At 40.5% G+C, this 18,533-nt stretch overlaps 1 protein-coding gene and 1 long non-coding RNA gene across 3 annotated transcripts in view; both read right to left on the bottom strand.

Annotated features, from left to right (window-relative positions):
• Window positions 1-18,533, bottom strand: part of LOC138739179 (uncharacterized) — a 448,454-nt gene that overhangs the window by 61,015 nt on the left and 368,906 nt on the right. The window lies entirely within an intron of this gene.
• Window positions 10,228-18,533, bottom strand: part of LOC138739939 (uncharacterized) — a 109,412-nt gene continuing 101,106 nt past the window's right edge. For both annotated transcript variants that reach the window (XR_011342585.1, XR_011342586.1), the window contains exons 2-3: window positions 10,941-11,033; window positions 10,228-10,760 (exon numbers count right to left, since the gene is read on the bottom strand). This is a non-coding gene — a long non-coding RNA (uncharacterized lncRNA). The remainder of the gene's footprint in view (window positions 10,761-10,940; window positions 11,034-18,533) is intronic.

Here is an 18,533-nt window from a genome sequence, read left to right as displayed (position 1 = left end):
TAAAAAATCATGAGGACATTGCCTACTCTTTCTCTCAGAGTAGGCAATGCTAGATCTAGAGGGCATAGGTTTAATGTGAGAGAGGAGAGATATAAAGGAACCTGAGGGCAATATTTTCAGTCAGATGTAGTTTGGATCTCGAAAGAGATATCAGAGAGACCTAGGGAAGCAAATATAAGTATGACATTCAAATGACATTTGGACAGTTAGATAGGTAGGAAGTGTTTAGAAGGATGTGAGCCAAATTCAGACAAGTGTGACTAGTCCAGAACTTGATCAGCATGGACGAACTGGCTGATCACCCTGTTCCATGACGTATGACTCGATGACTCTATGACAATGTGAAGAAATCGGAAACCAATCAAAACAAAGGATGACAAATTTAGATGGAACCTTGAGGGCCCATGTTATTAGTCTGGCTTTGTACTTTCAAATGGAAGCAGTAATTCAAATTTGATGAGAATTGAAAGATGTATTTCTGAACATAATCTTTGCCATCTGTAAAACATGAAACATTTCCTATGGATATGCCACAGATCATTGCATAACACATGAACAGTTTGCAAGTTTTTTGATGTGAAGGATGTCAGTTATCCTCTACACAATGCGTTATTCCTGAGTTCACCATTTTCTACATCAGAGGATGATAAGAGCTTTACATCTGTTTAGCAAGTGAAAGTCTTTTGCTTACACATAAGTTGTCTCTAAGATTCAAGATTTAAAATCTCATTATTGTCATGTAATAGTACAGAACATGTAATACTAACAGTGAGGCAAGCAGAATCAACATTAGTGTCACATAGTGCCCCTTATAGTAACAAGTGATATGAATTTTTTTTTTTAAACTACACGCATTGGAAACCTGAAATTAAATGTCATAAACACTCAAAAAGATCAGAAAGCAGAGATTGAAAGTGAAACAAAGTAGATGCTTCAGGTTGAAGAACCTCCGTCAGAAGAGGAAAAGTTAGAAAATTTAAGAGATTTGGTTGCAGAGATGAAGAGGAAGGCTTTGTTCAGTCAAAGGGAACATTTCAAATGGGAGGCCTGGCCGCCTGCCTGCCGGAGCTCCCAACGCCTCGACCACAAACTCTCACCTGGGCCCCGGCAGTCCTTGGTCCAGTGCTTCTAACACCAACTCTCACCACATAGCTCCTGATGACATAAACACCTACCACAGTCCTGACCTCGCTGTTAGATCTCATAGGATCATTATCTCCACCTCAAGCCCAAAACATTGGTTATGTATCTTGATCTTTGCTACATAAAGTACACGGTTTGAACAGCTGAGTTTCTCCAGCATTGTGGTTTTAATTCAACCACGGTGTCTGCAGACTCTAGTATTTTTACTTTTCTTTATTTCTAATAGGAGCTGATCAGCTGGTCATTTACAGCTTTCCTTTTAGGTTTCAGTTTTCTGCATTCTCTGCAGCAATCTATTCTATCCACATAATTTTATTCAGGCACCTACCTGCTTCCTGCTCATATTTTGATAAAGGGCACAGGCCCGAAACATTGGTTATGTATATTTGCCTTAAAGAATATGACCTGCTGAGTTAACTCATGTGGTAATTCATATCTTTTATATGCCATTTATGCTATTTTCTCTCCCTTTCTCTATTTGTTTCTCTTTCTCCACACTCTCCCCCCAAAACCCCCTCTGGTGTCTCTTTATCTCTTCTCTTTTTATCTCCTTCTCTCTCTCTCTCTCTTTCTTGCAAACAGCAGTGTAACACCATGGCAAGCCGAATTTCACCATTTGACCTATCCTACTCTTTCTACAAATTAAATCTAAGTTGATTTTTTACTTTTCCAATTCTGATGAAGGATCTTCAACCTGAAATATTAATGCTTTCTCTTTCTACAAATGCTTCCTGAGCTTCTGTTGTTTTTTACAACATTTTCTGCTTTTTAGAAAACAAATGAACATACGTGAATAATTTAGCAGATTTGGAAATGTAAATTGTATTTACAAGAGTTAAAATTTGACTGCTAAGTTGAAATTGCATTTTGAGCCAAGACCTCAATAACTATAAAATCTGATTTTGTTTAGGAATTTTGTCTATTACATATTAATGAGAATATATTTTTTAAAACACAATAAATACATAACTATTTCCTGATATTGAAAGAAAAGTTTTAATAAAACATTACTTTATCTGCTGAATTATACTCACTTTGTTATGACATTAGCTATTTCATAAATTTTCAATTTTTTAAACAAAATTAGGCACTTAAAAATATTGTGTTTATTGTATTTGTTATTGGTTAACGTAACACCATCTAACATTGTTCTTAAGACTATAAACTATTCTTCCCTGTAATGTGCCATGACAGACACTCAAATTATTTTCATGACATCATCATGGTATTACAAGCTCACATTTCATTTAGCAACTGTCATTTTAAGGATTAGTGTAAATTGCAATCATTCACAGCTTGTAATGAGATAGAGTGGCACTGTTAAGTATTGCATATAATCTAAGTGATACTCTGGTAGAAGAACCACAAACAAAGTTTGTTTATTCAGGAGAAACAGATGGTGAGAAAGAGCCATATGATTATGAATTATGTGATTGGGTCACATAAAGAATCAGGATTCAGTTTGATCAGCCAGCCATCTGATAAACACCGAGATGGAATGACTGTGTGAAATGGACGATTCTGCTGATTCTCCTTGTCAGGGGAATTATTGAACCACCATGATCACATAATTGTCATTTTGATTGACCTATATCTGGGTAAAGGAATTGCTTCATTGGATTGTGACCATTGTAATGGTCATTTCATGTGACCCGTGCTTGGGTTTTGGAAGTATCATGGAAGTCACATATTTAATTTCCCCTACGCAAGGAAGAGGGGAGTTGTGACCACCATTTGAATGAAAGAGCATTTCTCTAGATGCAACTCGACAAGGATTGGTGAGTTTTAGCCATCTGATTACTCATTTTCTCTCACCTCTTTTCTGATTACTTCGGGCATCAGTTTGAAAGTCTAAGTTGCAACATAGTATTTCTATGACTGAACTTTTAGAATGACTTTCCAGAATTGTGCCTAAGTTGTAATGCTTTGGGTATCACACACACACACACACACACACACACACACACACACACACACACACACACACATATTCATGCATAGTTGAGGTGAAATTAGCTAAAATGATATTATTAGTATTTATTAATAAATATTTTGTTTTAAAAGGAACACAATAACACTCTCTTGATGAATTCCTATTGCTGCTGGTCTGTGATATAACAGTTGTATTTCATCAATTAATTTACTCCTGACTTCAAGTATTATTTTTTCCTCAGTATTACAATAAAGGGATACCTGCCATGATGTAAGGTTGAGTTCAGTTTGGTGATCGATTCAAACATTCATTCACCTGGTAACTTCACTATGATTTGAAAACTGCTCTTACATTCTCACTTATGGTGGAATGATGCATCATAAGTTATTATTTGCCAAGCAGACAACTTTAGAAAAATACAGAGAGCATGTTAAATTGAAATTTGAAGGCCAGCATGAAGAAAAGATCCCCCCCCCCTCCCACAATTGATGTAAGCATACCATCCAAATCACATTTTTTAATTGACTCTTTTTAAAAATTGGCCAATTCCTAATCAAATTGTCTTGGACTTCCATAAAAAAAAACTGAATTTAAGGAAAATTGGTAATCTTTGCAATGTTAATGGTAATTGAATTTCACATCAGCATTAATATTGAATGTAAAATAAATTGCTGAGTGCCAAAAATGTCAATGTCATGTGAATATTAAATATTAACATGTATCAATTGCCAATTAAATCCTAATAGACAATTTTCATCTAATTCAAAATTCTGACAAAGAGATTATCATAAACAAATTTGGCAAATGGTTCAAAAGATTGCTGATATGGGTAAGGATTTGATACACCTTATATGGAATGAAATAATGCATTTGGCAAAGTCCCACATGGCAGATCAGTCAGACATCTAGAATCCCTTAAGTCCTCAGGGAATGTGACAAATGGATTAAAAATTGATTTGGGAAACAAAAAAGCAAAAGATAGAAGCTGGAAGGAATTTTAGTGATTGAACTTTTCAGTATGTTGGGGTTCTCCCAGGACTCAGTACAAGGCTACCTGATTTTGATGGTGATATATTAATGATTTGGACTTAAAACTGAGATCCAAAGTTAAGAATTGTTCCAAAAATAATGATATTGGCTGCATGGTTGATTGTGCAAAATAATTTAAGTATAGAAATAAATTAATGGAAATGAATGTTGGGCAGAGAGAAAGACTGGGGCACTTATAGAAAAATAAACAGTTGGATATGAGAGCCAGTCAGCTTGAAGCAGTGATCAGAGGGAGCAGGCTCATAAGAGACAAGCAGGTTCTACTTGATGGGGCTTTTTGGAATGGCTGTGCAGAGTTAGGAAATGTGGTGAGGTTTCAATTCGAGAGTCTTCAAGAAAACAGATCAGAGGTACTGGTGAGGACTAGTAAGGCCTTTTTAATCCTTCATCTGCTCACAGTGGAAAAAGGATGGCAGTCAGGGTGCTGCGGAACATTGGGAAAACCTCCAGTGTCCATGGAGACTATTTTTGTAGGAAGTGTGTCCAGCTGAAGCTCTTGACTGATCATGTCAAGAAACTATACCTGGAATTGGATGCTTTTATCAGAATGGAATTTTCTCTCTCACTGTTTGCCCTTTTCATCCCTGCTGCTTTAAAGTCTCTCCCAAGTGGAATTGGATAGACTCAGGACCATCTGGGAGGCTGAGAGCCCCATAGATAGCAGTTAAAGTGATGTGAGCACAGTGAACTGCAGGCTGCTAGATGGGTGAACACTTGAAAAGTTAGAGAGAGTAATCAAACAATGTAGGGGCCCCTAGGCCATCCTCTACAGTATGGGTGTACTGCTTTGGATACAGTTGGAGGAAAAAAAGAATGACCCTTCAGAGGGTAGCAACAATAGTCAGATTAGCAGCATTCCAAACAGTTGTGAGCCTCAGCAGAGAAAGTTGAATTTCGACAGAGCGGTAGTGGTAGAAAGCTCTATAGTTGGGGAAACAGATGGACATTTCTGTAGCCTCCAACAAGAATCCCTGGTAGTGTGTTGCTTCCCTCGTTCCAAGCTCAAAGATGTCTTTGATCAGGTTTACAAAATCCTGAGAGGGGAAGATGAACAGTTAGTGGTCGTTGTCCATCTTGCTCCCAATGATGTAACCAGGAGGCAATATGAGTCTCTAAAACATGAATTTAGGGAGCTGGATAGAAAATTATAAAAGCCAGGCATCCAGGGTTATAATCTAAGGTTTCCATTCATGACGTGCTACTGGTGCAAGAAATGGAAAGATAATACAGGTCACTGTGCAGATTATGAGCTGATGCAGGAGGAAGATGTTCAGATACATATAGATCATTGGGCATCACCTTCCCTTGGAGATGGACAGGTTTCTCTTGAATTTGAAGGGAAGCAATATTCTCACAGGGAGGTTCAATGGTGCTACTCAGATGTAAGCTGCAGCTAAATTAGATGTTAGGGTGAACATATTTGGTAGACAGGGCATGTAGGATAAGTCAGAAAGTCTGTTGGATGTAGCTGCCTTGATTATGATGTAAGAAACCTGACAGGTCAGACAATCAAAATTGTGTGGAACAAAAAATGGATATGATTGTACTGGTTCACTGCAGTAATTGTGTTTACATGTAAAAGATTGAACAGTTCCTCCTTTTAACCAAGGCCATCGTATCACCCACCATTTGTTAGAAATAAAATTAACTGCTGTAGAGATTGAGATGCTTGGTAAAATGGTTGCCTGGAAACCAGATAGAACTAATAAAGTTAAATTAATCATTTTATTACAGTCTGACAATTAATTTTTGATTCAAACATCCATTGTCGGTAACATCATTATTATTTCTACAAAATGAGAAAAAATATTTTTCATTAGCTTGGCATCGTGATGCTACATTGAACCATTTTCTTTACTTCTACAGTGTCTTGAATGTCATATGCAAAGTTATCTACTATTCCTGCACCACCACTATTCAGGTCTTCCATGAGACAATAAAATACTTCCATGAGTGGGATAGAAACCCGGGCAGTTGAGTTGCTGCATCACAATAACAGTGTTTCATCTCAAGCATCTGGGGTGGCGGTGTGAAGTGGCACAGTCTCCGTAATAGTGCACCTGGGTTTCCCAAAGTTCTCAAGTTTCCTCCTTCGTCCCAAACATTGATTGCCCACTGCAAATTTTCCTGAGCATGTTAGTGAATGATAGAATCTGGGGTGTTCATGAAAATGTGGCAGGAGAGGGTGAAATGGGGTGCAGAGGAAACTAATAAGGGGAATATGCTTGCTCTGTGAACCAGTATGGAATCAATAGGTCAATGTGTCTCTGTTGTAAAAAAAATATGGTTTAGCCATATCCAATAAAATCAGTGAAGCCTGTTTCAAATGGATTTGGTGTCCTAAAATATTACTATTAACTCAAAAAGGTACCTCCCTTGATACATTAATTGTAGACTGCTTTGACAGCAAAAAAGGACTGTCTTTTTTGCACTAGGATTACTGTGGATATTTACTATCTATCTGTCATATGTATTTATTGTGGGTGTTTTTAGAATTTAGACATGCAGCATGGTGACAGATTTCAGCCCTCAAGTCTATGCCGCCCAATTTATACCAAAATAACCTACACCCTTGGTACATTTCGACCTGTGGGAGGAAACTGGAGCCCTAGGAGAAAACCCATGCAGGCACTGGAAGAACATACAAACTCCTTACAGACAGTGCAGGATTCGAACGCCAGTCCCCAATCACTAGGGCTGTAAATTCATTGCATTAACTGTTAAACCAACCATGTCGCTTTGTTTTAATTTAATTTGATTAGATTACTATTATCTTTACAAGTACCTGCATGGATGCAGCACATAAAAGTTTTGGTGCATATGTACATTGTACAACATATATTTCAATAAACTCGTCATCCTCATTATCATCAAACTGTTGATTGATTGGTTAAGAAATATGCATTAATTGAACCTCTCATCCAACATGCATGTGCAAGTTCCAAAAGAAAGTCCCAAGGCAGAAGGGTTTATTGGCATTGACTTAAGAACAGATTTTGATGTTAGTTGATATACAGCATGCCTTTTGTGCTGGGGCTGCCATTCTCCAATGCAATATCACAGCTTAGACTGTTTTAGTCTCGCAGAGCTGAACATTTTAGGGTGGATGGTCTGGCCTGTTCTGCATACCTGGAATCAAATTTTTTTTATTCTGCAGTCACCTGTCACGTCACTTGTATCTAATCAACTGTGGATTGTTGAATGGTGGTTGCTGGATAAGAGTGGTTTTCTACTCATAGAACAGCTCATCACTGCAGCCTGGAAAACATGTCCATTAGCTCCATTTACATGATAAGTTTGCCATTCATTAACCTCTGTTGTCGCTAATCATTATTCTATTATAGCAGCAACACAAAAATAAAAGTAAAGTCACCAATAGAAAGACACAGCAATCCAAATTGATATTAATAGCATAAAGCATGATATTGTAATGTGATTAATATGTATCTTCCTTGTATTTTTTTCTTCCTCCTTATAGGGTGTTTTTACAGCTCAAAGGCTAATGAACTCCAATTGAGGAGTTTGCCTCAGGCACTTCTTTGTTTCAAGCCTTCATAAGAGCAAGCCATAAGGAAAGAAAACAGAAATGTTGCAAGGCTACACCATAACAAAATTGTTATAGAATTGGAGTCTATTTTGTGCAGTGGTGCTTTGTAAGATTAACTCAACTAATCCTATTTCCCAGTCTTTTTATCCAGTCCTGATACTGGTCCTTCACTTTTTTTGAAAGCTTCAGGTAAATCTACTTCTTTCACTCTTTCAAGCAGTGAATTCTAAATCACAACTAATCTTTTTGTGGAAGAAGTCATCCTTCAATTGTATTTATTTTACCGATCATCTCAAATCTGTGTTCTCAGGTTTATGATTCATGAATTAAAACAATTTATATTTATTATTTTTTTATGAAAGCTTCATGACTGAATATTTCTATTAAATATGCTCTGAACCTTTTCTTCACTCCCCCACAAAAAAACCCGTCAACCCACTTTCATGCTATATAATAAGACTTTCCACCTCTTCTCTGTAGTGCGACTCATCGTTGTTGCTGATGAGGCCAACTACTGTTGTGTCATCTGCAAATTTGATGACACGTCGGAGTTGCATCTGGAGTCGTAGGTCAGTAGCATGAACAGGATAGAGCATGCAGCCCTGAATTGTGCCAGTACTCAGTGTGACGGTGCTTGACATTCTGCTACTGACCTGGATTCAACAAGATTATGGGTGATCTGGCCATGGACTTCAATTTACCTACCTATCATATGGCCATATCTCTTAATTCTCTTACAGTGCAACCATCTAACTATCTCTTAACTATATTTAATGATGGAGTTCCTAATGCTTCCTTGGACAGAGAATTTCAGAGATTCACTACTCTTTGGGAGAGCCAGATTCTCCTCAGCTCTATTCCAAATCTATTCCCATGAATCTTAAGGCTCTGTCACCTAGATCTAGTGGAAAGAACTTTTCTGTCTATTTCTTATCTATCTCTTTCATAAATGAACTTCTGCACTTCCAATGCCAGTACATCCTTTCTCAAATAAGCGGACCAGTACTGGATACAGCTTTCAAAGTACTCTGTATAGTTGCAGCAGATCATCTAAAATTCAATCACTCTCACAATGAAGGCTAACGTTCCATTTGCCTTCTCGATTACCCATTGCACCTACAAACCAACCCTTTCTAATTCTTTCACAGGCACTCTCAAATCCTTCTGCATATTAGCAGGATGCAAATTTTTCACTATTTAAATAATAATATGATTTGCTTTTTTAATTCAAAAATGGATGGTGTCACATTTACCAACTTTGTACTCCATCTACCAGACTCTTGTTCACTTACTTACCCTATTGATTTCTCTCTCTATCTCCTATGCAATTTGCTTTTCAATTCAATGTCGTAAGCAAACTTAGATACACTACAGTTGGTCCCCTCCTCCAGATCATTAAAGTAAACCAGTGGTTTTCAAACTTGTTTCTTTCCACTCACACACCACCTTAAGTAAAGCCTATGCCATAGGTGCTCTGTGATTCATAAGGGATTACTTAAGGTGGCATGTGAATGGAAAAAAAAGGCTGAGAACCACTGCTCTAGCTCTAATTGGTAATGAAATAAATCTGCTTGAGAAAAATTGTCATTGGTCCATTCCCTTTGGGGTTATGAAACCGTGCACATACCGAGTCAGTTAGGTACAATTAAAACAGTGGTTTTCAAGCTTTTTCTTTCCACTCACCTACCACTTTAAGTAATCCCTTACTAATCATAGGGAAATACTTAAAGTGGTAGGTGAGTGGAAAGAAAAAGTTTGAAAACGACAAGTTATGGGCCCGTACCAATCCATGTGTGGCTTCACTCACCATTGATTTCCAACCAGAGTAACACCCAACTCTCTGTCTTTATTGGTGAACTAATTCTATATCCATGCCAGTATATCCGAATATAGAGCATCCACCTGTTCCTCAATCCACAGCACTTGTTACATCTAATAACCAAGTATAATTTCCACCCTGCCCCTCCCACCAAATATTTCATGTGTCCTGCTCTCCAATAATAAAAGTACTTGGTAGCAGGGGCAAGAACTGTCTCATTTTGCAGGAGAAAGCTGAAGGCAATTACTGTGAAGATACGGTGAATGGGAAGTAATGAATATGATGTGAAGCTAAAATTCTCAAGGCTTGTAGGAATACAGATGATATGGGACTTATGTAATCCATAATTTTGTTTGCATGCAACATTTCCTGAATTGTTCACATTCACACAGAAGATTATTTATGAGCTTACTTTGTTGTTGCCTGGAAATGAAAAACAGCCTTCTTTGAAGAGCTAAATCTAAAAACACCAGGGTCCGTATTCAATATTTTTATAAAATTGTGTGTAAAATATGTTTGAATAACTCCTGTTGGACATTTTAATATTTAAAACAAGAGAATTCCTCAGTGTTTAAATCTCGATTCTTTACCATTGGGCAAAGATTAGAAAGTCAAGTTTGAGAAGAACACACTAGTTTCATGTTTTTGAGAAATAAGGGTTTCCAGTTCAGAGTACAGCCACATGGTACAGATTCTTCACTACAAACTTTATTTATAGAATTGCACATGGTATAATTACAAGGAAATTTGTCTAGTCAAACAAGTGATCTTGGAATAGTTTAACACAATAATTGTAAAGTGATCAGCTCTAAAGATGTTTAAAAATATACCATCTCATGTTTGTCAGAATTAATGAAATCTTTAGGCAACATGACAGAACATGTTTGATAATTTTAAGTGAAACACAAAAGGTTTTACTTCTGAAAGCAACTGTGTTAATTCTTATAATGTCATAGTGCAGCTTTATATGAAGGTTGCTTTCCTATTTTTGTCACTTTAATATCTTCCTTCAGATGCAGTTTGCTCCATGGTGCTTTGTCATGGTGAATATCATTTGTGTCAACTTAAATCTATGTCTAATACGATTTTTAGCTAGAACATATCATAGGTACTCCTGATCTATGAATGCATCAACTATGAATTCACATTCCCTGTGTGAATTTCCATAAACAGAAACTATTCTGGCATTTCCAGTTTGAATTAATTAACAATAGTTAGGGGGGGAGGTCACATGATGCCTTAGGGAATGCAGCACTCCCATACGACGCCTGGGGATTTTAATGAAAAAAGTGATAAATATGCAAAGTTTTTTACCATTAAAGTTAATTTAAAATCTTTTTTAAAATACTGACAACTTTAATTATAATTTTACCAAAAACAGAAAAATCTCTGAAAACTACACCAAAAGAAAAACATGAAGTGAGGAAAGAAAAAGAACCTGGGCCTACCTCTTCAATGAAGCCAACCATTGGAGTTCTTCCTGGACCCGCTGGAGAAAGCCCTGGAGAAGAACCATCTCATGAAAGCATCCTTACGGCTCTCTGCAAAAATGGTGGCATACCAAAAGTTACTTCCACACTGCAAATGCGCGAGGAATCGTGCATGTGCGCTGCAGATGAAAAAATTAAAGGGGAAAAAAAATCTTCACCCCTCTCAAAAGGCCAGTCCAATGCTCCAGGTCTTTAAGAAGATGAAGACTTACCTGGTATGGAAGATGATACAAGTGATGCCACAAGTGAAGATGAATACACAAATTCAGAAGAAGAAGAATTTAAAGGCATGCAAAGTTTTTTTTAAAGATAAATGGATAAAATTGACAATAAAATTGATAATATTGCAAATGCAATGGAGAATAATTTTATTTTTTTTTAACTGGAGAAATACAAGTTAAAATTGATTGAACTAAATCAATAAATAATGTTTCAGAAAGGGTTGATAAATTAGAAGAAAGATATCACAATGACCGTGAAGAAGTTCAACGTATTGCAGAATGAACAAATGTTAATGAGGACACTGTTACTGCTTTGGTTTCTCTGAATGAAAAATTGTTGGAGAAGGTTGATACTTTGCAAAAATATAGTAGAAAGAATAATCTTAAAATTGTTGGAATGTCTGAAGATAAAGAAGGTCAAGATGTAATTCACTTTTTTCAAGATTGAATATAGCAAGTATTTGGATGAGAAAACTTCAAAGAGAAAATTTTGATTGAGAGAGCCGATAGAGCTCTTCGACCAAAGTGGGGACTGAATCAAAGACCTCGGACTATATTGATCAGATTTTTAAACTATCTAGATAGAGAAAGGATACTTGGATTGGCAATGAGAAAAGTTAAATAATTTGGACCTTTGAAATATGAGGCTGACAAACTTCAGAGAATATAGTAAGGTTATTAACTATAATTAATTTAGCTCAGAATAAAAGAAGATTTAAGTCTTATTGTAGCTTTAGATGCTGAAAAATCTTTCGATAGGTTAGGGTGGGATTTTGTTATTTAAGGTGTTAAGTAAATTTGGTTTTGGCATTATCTTTTTAAACTGGATTAAGGCTTTATATAGAAGTCCTAAAGGTAAAGTGATTACTAATGGATAGATATCTCAATCCTTTAAATCAAATAGATCTAGTAGGCAGGGGTATCCTTTATCACCACCTTTATTTGCTTTAGCTATAGAACCACTTGCACAAAACAATTAGAGATTATCAACAATTAAAGAGATTTGAGATAAATCAGGTACAACATATAATTAGTTTATTTGCTGATGATTTATTCATTTATTTAACTCAACCACAAATATCATTTCCAAGAATCTATAGTAATTTGTTAGATTATGGGAAAATTTCGGATATAAGATAAATTGGGATAAAGGTTAAGTTTAAAAACTTGTAAAAGGAGATTATTCACAACGTAGAAAAGCAGTTTGTTTTAAATGGATAGATAAGAATAAATGTTTAGATATATGTATAGATACTAATTTAAAAAAACTATACAAATTAAATTATATTCCACTATTTAAAAAGATAGAGGAAGATTTAAAGAAATGGGTAAGTTTACTGATTATGTTAATTGGGAGAGTTAATTGTATTAAAATGAATATTTTCCATGACTTCAATATTCATTCCAAACTTTACCTATATCTCTTCATCAATTTTTTTTTCAAGATTTAAATAAGCAAGTTAGGAAATTTCTTTGGAAAGGGAAGATGGCAAGAAAGTTATTAGAAACATTAACGTGAAAATATGAACAAGGAGGATTACAACTTCCCAATTTTATGAATGATTGCAGAGCACCACAATTATTTTTTTAAAGTTTTTTTATGTTCTTTAAAATTAAACCATTATGGGTGGATATTGAACTAAATAAGATAGGAGAAGTTAAACCAGATGAGTTTATTTATAAACTACTAAAACATTTGTTGAAAATCTGGAGTAAAGTTAAATTAGAAATTGATGGATATATTCTTTAAAAAAACACCAGTAATTAATCCTTTATTTTTTTTTCAAAAGATAATCCTTTTTTAAAAAATACATGGTATCAAAAGAGAATCTCTAATTTGGGGAATGATTAAATATGGTATACCTTACAATACATTATTTTATTATTTTCAATTGAGGGCTTATTTGAGAGAGAAATTAGGACTGGATATTATTTTAAAAGATCTTTCAAATTTGGAACAATTTATGAATGATTAGAAGGTTTATTTCAATAGCATATATATTATTACAAGAACAGCAATCTAAAGTAGTTTTTTTTTTATTTAAAAAATTGGGAATGGGATTTGGATATTATATTAGATAAAGTCTGACAAAAGTTGTGTAAAATGTAATGTAAATACTATTAACGTACGATAGATTATTTCATTATAATTTTCACATCAATTGTATATTACTCCTCAGAAATTGAGTAGATGGAGATCAGATTTATCAGATCACTGTTTTAGATGTGGAACAGAAATTGGAAATTTTCATTGTATGTGGTCTTGCTCAAAGTTCAACCCTTTTCAGGTTTATATTAGCAAATTTTTACAATGGATAATGGGAGTGAATTTTCCTTTAACTCTTGAATTACTTTTGCTAGGAAACTTTGAAAGTGTTATTCCTAAATTATTGTAGTCAGATTCCCAATAACCTGCAATAACACACACAACCAGACGGGTTGAGCTCAGTGAGCAGAATAGTTTATTGTAGGCTGCTGGGCTGCACTTATACTCCCAGCCCGGACCTGGCTGAGGACCATGCTAGAGGGTGCTGACGTCACCCAGGAATCACGTGGTCCCCCAGCGTGGGTTTCTAAACCCCGTGCTGAAAGGAAGGTAAAACCCAGATGGTGCCATTTTGGCTGGCTGCCCTTCTGTGTGGCTTACAAGTGGGGCCGGTTCACATACCTTGTGGTGAGCCACCACACATCCCACCCCAGACCTGGTGCCAATGTCCTTTTTCTCTGGCATCTTCGCTTCTTGGACTGGGCAACGACCACAGGCTCAGTGGGATCAAGGTGCGCTGACTTAAGTCTGTGCATGGTAAATACCTCCTGCCTGCCAACAATGGCCCACGTGAACATCGAGCCAGAATGTACGGTCACTGCAGAGGTACTGCAGTTGGGCCCCGCTGAACAAAAATGTACTCCGCGGAAAGCATTTTACCGGGAATGTGAGATGGGCGGGTGCCATGCCTGGGCAGCGGTGGGGGTTCGAACAAGTCCAAGCATGCCCTGAGGTGAGGAAGTAGTTCATGCGGCGACCGCTGGGGATTATGAGGTGCGTTGATGAACTCACCAGGTAGTGCCAGCGGCGCACCGTAGACCAGCTCAGCTGACGATGTCTGCAGATCTTCCTTGGGAGTGGGACGGATGGCCAGGAACACCCAAGGCAATTCATCCACCCAGTCAGGGCCAGTAAGGCGGGCCAAGAGCGCAGACTAAGGTGGCAGTGCAGACGTTCGACCGGTCCATTGGCCTGTGGGTGGTAGGCTGTGGTGCGGTGTAGCTGGATATCCAACTTGTTGGTGAGCTGTGCCCAGAGCACAGATGTGAACTGGGTGCCCCGATCGCTGGTGAGGTGACTCGGGACGCCAAACCGGGTGACCCAACCATGCAACAGTGCTCGGGAGCAGGAGTCAATGGAGGCATCTGCCATTGGGATCACCTCGGGCCAGTGAGTGGTGGAGTCCACCAGCATAAACAGGTAGCAGCTCCCTGAGGAAATGGGTAAGGGCCCACTGATGTCCACGTGAATGTGTCTGAACCATTCCTGGACATGCTCGAACTCCTGTATAGGCACCCTGGTGTGCCTGTGCACCTTGGACATCTGGAAATGGGTGCACGTTCTGGAACAGCCTGCGATCTGCTTCCACAGCCCATGCCATATGAACTGTTCTGCCACCATCCAGGTTGTGGACCTGAAGGATGGATGTGAAAGGTCATGCATATGACAGAAGACCTGCCTGCGCCACTGCTGGGGATCCACTGGCTCTGGGGTGCCCAAGGAGATATCGCACAGGATGGAGCCTTCGCCACTCGATGTCGAGAGGTCTTGGAACTACAGGCCCGTGATGGCGGTCTTGAAGGCCCTCGTCTCCTCATCAGATTTCTGGTCCCGGATGAGCTGGTCAAAGTCAAGGCCAGGCATCAGCGCACAGATGGCCGGTCACAAGAGTGCATCAGCAAAAATATTGTCCTTCTCCGCCTTGTGCTGAATGTCGGTGGTAAACTCGACACAAAGGAGAGGTGACGCTGCTGGCGGGCCGACCAGGGATCCTTTGCCATCGCGAGCACCTGGTTGAGGGGTTTTTGGTCGGTGAAAATGGTAAAAGTCCTCCCCTCTAAAAAATAGTGGAATGCCGCACCACCAGGTACATGCCCAGTAACTCGTGGTCGAAGGCACTATACTTGTGTTCCGGCAGGCAGAGTAGGTGGCTGAAGAATGGCAGCGGCTTCTGATGTCCATTCACCTGCTGCTCCAGGATAACACCAACAGCCGTGGCAGAGGCATTGATAGAGAGTGCCATATGCAGGTTGGTGTGTGGGTGGGTGAGCATGGCGGCCTTCGCGAGGGTGTCCTTGGTGGCCTTGAATGCGGTGCAGGTTTCTGGGTTCCGAGCGAGTGTCTTATGCTTGGCTGCGATGAGGGTGAACACCGGCTGCATGATGCACGCAGCTCCCGGGATGAAGCAGTTGTAAAAATTTACGATACCCACAAACTCCTGCAGCCCCTTGAGGCTGTCCGGGCGTGGGAACTCCCTGATAGCAGCAACCTTCACAGCAGCAGGCATGGCTCCTTTGGCCGTGATGGTATGGCCCAGGAACTGCATGGACTCTTTCCCGAACTGACATTTGGCCTGGTTGATGGTAAGGCCAAAGTTGGCCAGCCGGGAGAAAGGGGACTGTAGGTGGGCCTTGTGTTGCACCCGGTCCTTGCTGGTGACGAGGATGTCGTCCAAATAAATAAAGATGAAATCTAAGTCCCTGCCCACAGAGTCCATGACGCACTGGAAGGTCTGAGTGGCGTTCTTGAGCCTGAACAGCATGTGCAGGAATTTGAGTAAGCCAAAGGGGATGATGATGGCCATCTTGGGTATGTCCTCAGGGTGCACCGGGATCTGGTGATATCCGCTCACCAGGTCAACCTTGGAGAAGATCCTCACGCTGTGCTGGTTGACCATAAAGTCTTGTATGTGAGGGATGGGGTAAGGGTCAGGAACGGTGGCCTCTTTGAGCCATCAATAGTCTCTGCAGGGATGCCAGCCACTGGAGTCTTTCGGGACCAGGTGGAGCAGTGAGCCCCATGGGCTGTTAGACTGCCGAAGGATCCCGCTCCAACAGGTGCGAAAACTCTTCCTTCCGCTTGTCAGGCGGAAACCGGCGTGCCTTGGTGTGAACTGGTGGGCCCTGGGTGGGGATGTGGTGGAAATCCCTGTGGCGTGGTGAGGCAGCAGAGAACTGTGGCTTGAGGAGTGTCGAGAACTCGTCCAGGATTCACTGGAACTCATCTCTGAGCATGCTGATCATGGCCATCTGTGGTTGCTCCGAGTGGGAGGGATCGAGGCAAATGGCCTGGAAGGTACGGGCATCCATCAGGCACCTACTCCGAATGTCCACCAGAAGCCCATGTGTGAGGAGGAAGTCTGCACCCAGGATGGCAGTCGGGAACGACGAGACGGTGAACCTCCATGCAAAATTCCATTGGCCAATCTGGAAGTGGACTGTCTTGTCTCCATACATCTGGATTGTCATTGCGATGGTTGAACAGAGGGTAGGTCCACAAGGTCGGATCCTGGATCCTAAAAAAATCCTATTAAACCCGGCTGTGGCCGGGATGACGCTGATCTGGACTCCAGTGTCAATGAGGAACCGCCAGCCACTGACTGAGTCCCGCAGGTAGAGGAGGCTGTTTCCTTGGCCAGCTGCTGCAACCATTATCAACGGCCGGCCTGGTTGTTTCCCTGGAATGAGCAGGGCTGACGACACTTCTGAGCCTTGGCTCCCCAGTGCTGGTAGTGGAAGCAGATGCCTGAAGCAAATGCTATGACCTTGGTTATGCTCTTAGGGGCCCTGCAGGGGCCGGGTGCTCTACCACAGCACTAGGGACGGGCTTGATATGGTCGGGCCCATGCTCCGTGATCTGCTGGACCATTGAGCGCTCTGAGAATCATGAGAGCCATAGATCTTGGGCCTTCTGAGCGACCTTCCTCGGGTCGGTGAAGCTCTCCTGGACCAGCAGCGGCCGGATCTCCCCAGGCATATGGTCAAGGAAGATGCGATCAAAGAGTGGGCAGTTGGTGAGCTCACCCATGAGCATGAGCATCTCGTCCATCAGCTCCATCGGGGACCTGTCCCTCAGGGCGTCGAGTTGCAGCATCCGAGCGGCACGTTGGTGTCTGTATAGTCCAAGGGACCCGGTAAACACTCGCTTTATGGTTTTGTATTTGTCCTCAGTGGGTGGGTGCTGAACAAGGTGCAGCAGACGTCTGGCAGTGGCCTGGTCCAGGGCAGCAACCACATGGTAGAATTTGGTCGTGTCAGATGAACTGGGCCTCCGCATGGCCAAACCAGGTCTCCGGCACCTGAACCCAGAATTCAGGCAGTTTTACAGCTATAGCGCTGATCCCAGGCTCACTCATGATGGGTTCAAAGACGTTTGAACCAGTCGGGGTCACCAATTGTAGCGGCAGCTACTCTGCTCCTGCAATAACACACACAACCAGATGGGTTGAGCTCAGTGAGCAGACTGGTTTATTGCAGGATGGCTGCACTTATACTCCCAGCCTAGACCTGGCTGAGGTCCGCGCTGGAGGGTGCTGATGTCACCCGGATGTCACATCATCCCCCAGCACGGGTTTCTGAGCCGCATGCTGGAAGGAAGGTAAACCGCCCCGCCCCCCCACCCTGACAGCGCCATTTTGACCGGCTGCCCCGCCGCATGGCTTTCAAGCAAGGCCGGTTCGCCTGCCTTGTAGTAAGCAGCCACAGTTGTTAGTTTTGGTAATAACAAGGAAATGTGTCATTGTAACATGGAAATCCATGTTTCATTAACATTGGATAGATGGGAGCGTGGCAAGATGGCGTAGGGAACAGACGTACCTTCCAGACCTCTCCTGACTCTGATTTATTGTTTTGTCTTTAAGTGCCCATTAAAGTTCTTTTAAAAGTTTATAAATAATAAGAGGTGCTGGATCAGTGCCTTGTGGTTTATATGCAAAATAAAAGGTAAAAGGAAACATCAACAGACTGTTAAAAAACTACATTTTCCGAAATTGTCTGGGCCTGCTTGTTTACAAGAAGCCAGGACTCAGCGTAGAATGGATCCAGAAGAAGACGTACAGAATTCGGCATTGAAACTCCGATTTATACCGGTAAGGCTCTCTGAAGGTCACATTCAGCAGCTTTCAGAACAAAGGGCTGGCCGGGTGCCAGTATTTCACACAACAGCCACTGCTGTTACTGAGACTTTGACAGTTGAATCAGCTGGGGCGCCACCAGCTGGAGTGTTAAAGAGCTGTCATTCGACTGCTACAGTGGTGGCGCTGCAAAATGCATCTTCAATTACAAT

This window comes from Narcine bancroftii, chromosome 7, assembly GCF_036971445.1.
Source record: "Narcine bancroftii isolate sNarBan1 chromosome 7, sNarBan1.hap1, whole genome shotgun sequence".
Lineage (NCBI taxonomy): Eukaryota > Metazoa > Chordata > Chondrichthyes > Torpediniformes > Narcinidae > Narcine > Narcine bancroftii.
This window is presented reverse-complemented; position numbering and strand designations above follow the sequence as displayed.